The sequence below is a fragment of the Equus quagga genome, chromosome 3, assembly GCF_021613505.1.
Source record: "Equus quagga isolate Etosha38 chromosome 3, UCLA_HA_Equagga_1.0, whole genome shotgun sequence".
In the NCBI taxonomy this organism is placed as follows: Eukaryota; Metazoa; Chordata; class Mammalia; order Perissodactyla; family Equidae; genus Equus; species Equus quagga.
In genome coordinates this window covers 72,008,883-72,014,263 of record NC_060269.1, presented here as the reverse complement: position 1 = coordinate 72,014,263, position 5,381 = coordinate 72,008,883, and positions in this window count along the sequence as shown.

Below are 5,381 nucleotides of genomic sequence, written 5' to 3'. Positions count from 1 at the left end.
GGGTTGCTCCCACCTTTTGGCTGGTGAGAATAATGCTGCTATGAACATGTGTGTACAACTATCTGTTTGAGTCCCTGCTTTCAGTTATCTTGGGTAGATATGTAGCAGTGGAATTGCTGTATCATATGATAATTCTATGTTTAACTTTTTGAGAAATCTCCATACTGTTTTCCATAGTGGCTGTACCAGTTTGCATTCCCACCAAAGGTGTATGAGGGTTCCTTTTTCTCCACAACCTCTCCAACATTTGTCACTCTTGGTTTTGGATGTTTTTGCCAATCTAACGGGTGTAAGGTGATATCTTACTGTAGTTTTGATTTGCATTTCCCTGATGATTAGCGATGATGAACATCTTTTCATGTGTCTATTGGCCATATTCATATCTTCTTTTGAGAAATGTCTGTTCATGTCCTCTGCCCATTTTTTGATCGGGTTGTTTGTTTTTTTGTTGTTAAGCAGTGTGAGTTCTTTGTATATTATGGAGATTAACCCTTTGTCGGATAAGTGGCTTGTAAATATTTTTTCCCAATTAGTGAGCTGTTTTTTTGTTTCAATCCTGTTTTCCCTTGCCTTGAAGAAGCTCTTTAGTCTGATGAAGTCCCATTTGTTTATTCTTTCTATTGTTTCCCTCAACTGAGGAGATACAGTGTCCGAAAAGATTCTTTTGAAACTGATGTCAAAGAGTGTACTGCCTATATTCTCTTCCAAAAGACTTATTGTCTCAGGCCTAATCTTTAGGTCTTTGATCCATTTTGAGTTTATTTTGGTGTGTGGTGAAAAAGACTGGTCAATTTTCAATCTTTTGCATGTGGCTGTCCAGTTTTCCCAGCACCATTTGTTTAAGAGACTTTCTTTTCTCCATTGTAGGCCCTCTGCTCCTTTTTCGAAGATTAGCTGTCCATAGATGTGTTGTTTTATCTCTGGGCTTTCAATTCTGTTCCATTGATCTCTGGACCTGTTTTTGTACCAGTACCATGCTGTTTTGATCACTGTAGCTTTGTAGTATGTTTTGAAATCGGGGATTGTGATTCCGCCGGCTTTGTTTTGCTTGCTCAGGATTGCTTTAGCAATTCGCGGTCTTTTGTTGCCCCATATGAATTTTAGGATTGTTTGTTCAATTTCTGTGAAGAATGTTCTGGGGATTCTGATTGGGATAGCATTGAATCTGTATATTGCTTTAGGTAGTATGGACATTTTAACTATGTTTATTCTTCCAATCCATGTGCAAGGAATGTCTTTCCATCTCTTTATGTCATCGTCAATTTCTTTCAAGAAAGTCTTGTAGTTTTCATTGTATAGATCCTTCACTTCCTTGGTTAAGTTTATCCCAAGGTATTTTATTCTTTTCGTTGCGATTGTGAATGGGATAGAGTTCTTGAGTTCTTTTTCTGTTAGTTTATTGTTAGTGTATAGAAATGCTACTGATTTATGCACGTTAATTTTATACCCTGCTACTTTGCTGTAGTTGTTGATTATTTCTAATAGTTTTTCTGTGGATTCTTTGGGGTTTTCTATGTATAAGATCATGTCGTCTGCAAACAGCGCGAGTTTTACTTCTTCGTTACCTATTTGGATTCCTTTTATTTTTTTTTTCCTGCCGAATTGCTCTGGCCAGCACCTCCAGTACTATGTTGAATAGGAGTGGTGAAAGTGGGCACCCTTGTCTTGTTCCTGTCCTCAGAGGGATGGCTTTCAGCTTTTGTCCATTGAGTATGATGTTGGCTGTGGGTCTATCATATATGGCCTTTATTATGTTGAGGTACTTTCCTTCTATACCCATTTTACTGAGGGTTTTTATCATAAATGGGTGTTGGATCTTGTCGACTGCTTTCTCTGCATCTATTGAGATGATCATGGGGTTTTTGTTTTTCATTTTGTTGATGTAGTGTATCACGTTGATTGACTTGCGGATGTTGAACCATCCCTGTGTCCCTGGTATAAATCCCACTTTATCATGGTGTATAATCCTTTTGATGTATTGCTGTAATCGGTTTGCCAAAATTTTGTTGAGGATTTTTCCATCTATGTTCATCAGTGATATCGGCCTGTAGTTCTCCTTCTTTGTGTTATCCTTGTCAGGTTTGGGGATCAGAGTGATGTTGGCTTCATAGAATGTGTTAGGGAGTTCTCCATCTTTCTCAATTTTCTGGAACAGTTTGTGGAGAATAGGTATTAAGTCTTCTTTGAATGTTTGGTAGAATTCTCCAGAGAAGCCGTCTGGTCCTGGACTCTTGTTTTTGGGGAGGTTTTTGATTACCGTTTCTATTTCCTTACTTGTGATTGGTCTATTCAGATTCTCCATTTCTTCCTGATTCAGTTTGGGGAGATTGTAGGAGTCTAGGAATTTGTCCATTTCTTCCAGGTTGTTCAATGTGTTGGCATATAGTTTTTCATAGTATTCTCTTAGGATCTCTTGTATTTCATTGGTATCTGTTGTGATTTCTCCTCTGTCATTCCTAATTTTATTAATTTGCGATTTCTCTCTTCTTTTCTTGGTGAGTCTGGCTAAGGGTTTGTCAATTTTGTTAATTCTTTCGAAGAACCAACTCATTGTTTCATTGATCCTTTCTATTGTCTTTTTTGTTTCAATATCGTTTATTTCTGCTCTTATTTTTATTATTTCCCTCCTTCTACTGACTCTGGGCTTTGTTTGTTCTTCTTTTTCTAGTTCTGTTAGGTGTCATTTGAGGTTGCTTATGTGAGCTTTTTCTTGTTTAGTGAGGTGAGCCTGTATTGCGATGAATTTCCCTCTTAGGACTGCTTTTGCTGCATCCCAAATGATTTGGTATGTCGTGTTCTTATTTTCACTAGTCTCCAGATAAAATTTGATTTCTTCTTTAATTTCTTCAATGATCCATTGTTTGTTGAGAAGCGTGTTGTTTAGTCGACACATTTTTGCACCTTTCTCTGCTTTTTTCTTGTAGTTGATTTCTAGTTTAATAGCGTTATGATCAGAAAAGATGCTTGATATTATTTCAACTCTCTTGTATTTATTGATGTTTGCTTTGGTTCCCAAAATATGGTCAATCCTTGAGAATGTTCCATGTGCACTTGAGAAGAATGTGTAACCTGCTGTTTTTGGATGAAGTGTTCTATATATATCTATTAAGTCCATCTGGTCTAATTTTTCATTTAATTCTATTATTTCCTTGTTGATTTTCTGTCTGGATGTTCTGTCCATTGGTGTTAATGGTGTGTTGAGGTCCCCTACTATTATTGTATTGTTGGTCATGTCTTCTTTTAGTTCTACTAAGAGTTGCTTTACAAATTTTGGTGCTCCTGTGTTGGGTGCGTATATATTTATAAGTGTTATGTCTTCTTGGTGGAGAGTCCCTTTTATCATTATATACTGTCCCTCTTTATCTTTCTTTATCTGTTTTGCTTTGAAATCTACCTTGTCTGATATTAGTATAGCGACACCTGCTTTCTTTTGTTCATTATCAGCTTGGAGTATTGTTCTCCATCCCTTCACTCTGAGTCTGTGTTTGTCTTTGGGGCTGAGGTGTGTTTCCTGGAGGCAGCATATTGTTGGGTCTTGTTCTTTGATCCATCCTGCCACTCTGTGTCTTTTGATTGGGGAGTTCAATCCATTTACATTTAGAGTGATTATTGAGATGTGGGGGCCTACCACTACCATTTTGTGTCTTGTTTTCCGGTTTTCTTCAGTTTCCTTTGTTTCTTGTCCCATGGTTTAATCTGTTCTGATGTAGAGCTGCTACTCTCTATTGTTATCCTTCTACTTATCTCCTCTGCTCTTTGTTTTGTAGCCCCTTTCCTTTTTTGGGTTTTTCAGGAATGAGGGTTTTCCTGAGGATTTCCTGAAGAGGAAGTTTTGTGGCAATGAACTCCCTTAATTTTTGTTTATCTGGGAAAGTTTTTATTTCTCCATCGTATTTGAAGGATATTTTCGCTGGGTAGAGAATTCTCGGCTGTAGATTTTTGTCTTTCAGATTTTTGAATATATCATTCCACTCTCTTCTAGCCTGTAAAGTTTCTGCTGAGAAATCTGCTGATAGCCTGATGGGGGTTCCTTTGTAGGTTAGTTTCTTTTGCCTGGCTGTCCTTAGTATTTTCTCCTTGTCGTTGACTTTTGCTAGCTTCACTACTATATGCCGTGGAGTTGGTCTTCTTGCATTGATAAAGTTTGGAGATCTATTGGCTTCTGTCACCTGAAGATCCATCTCCCTCACCAGATTTGGGAAGTTCTCAGCCCTTATTTCTTTGAATAGGCTTTCTGCCCCTTTCTCCTTCTCTTCTCCCTCTGGTATACCTATAATCCTTACGTTGCATCTCCTAATTGTGTCTGATAATTCTCAGAGAGTTTCTTCATTTCTTTTTAGTCTTGCTTCTCTCTCCTCCTCTGCCTGCAGCAATTCTATATTGCCATCTTCCAAATTGCTAATTCTTTCCTCCATATTATCGGCCCTACTGTTCAGAGCATCTAGATTTTTCTTAATCTCCTCTATTGTGTTCTTCATTTCCAATATTTCTGTTTGGTTCTTCTTTATCGTATCAAACTCTTTTGTGACATAGCTCCTGAACTCTTGAGTTGTCTTTCAGAATTCTCTCTTAACTCATTGAGAATTTTAATGATGGCTGTTTTGAAGTCATCATCATTTAGGTTATATATCTCATTTTCTTTGGGATTGTTTTCTGTGTATTTGTTACTTTCTTTCTGTTCTGGAGATTTAATGTATTTTTTCATATTGCTTGATGTTGTTGATTTGTGCCTCCACATGGAGATAGAGTTTAGTTGCTCCTTTCACTTGTTTCAGCTGCTTCGGTGGGGGAGCAGCTGTTTATACTGCACCAACCAGGAACCCTGTCCGCAGGTGCTAACTGGGCCTGGGCCCCTCCTCGTAGCCACAGTGGCCCTTTGGATTCCCTCCTCTGCCGTGGGGGCCATCACAGGGGGGCTTCAGGCTGCTGGTGCCTACTGTTGCAGCCCACCTAGATGTGCTCTCTCCTTGGGGTCTGCAACGGTGTTACGGGCTTTTCCAGTGGCCAGGGGTGGGATCACTTATATTTGTCGCTCCATTGCTGTCGGCACCCACAAAATCTCACTTGTCCTCTATGGGTTGCAGGAGAGCTATTGGCATCTTCTACAGTCTGTGGTTAGTTCACCTAGCTATGCTGCTTTTGCCTTGGGGTCTTCCAGCCTTGTGGCTGGCGGCTGGGTGCCTTCTACTGGTGCTGTGCAGAGGCTTTCCCTAAGGCTGCTGTGAGCCTGTAGGGTTTCCCCCTAGGCTACGAAGCTGGGTCTCTGGAACTCCCCCCAGCCCCAGTCCTCTCCGAGATCTCTGGCTATCCCTAGTCCCACGGGGCGGGCAACAGCAGCTGGGGGTCGCCCCGCCCTCTGGGATTCTCTCTGGGCCTCTCCC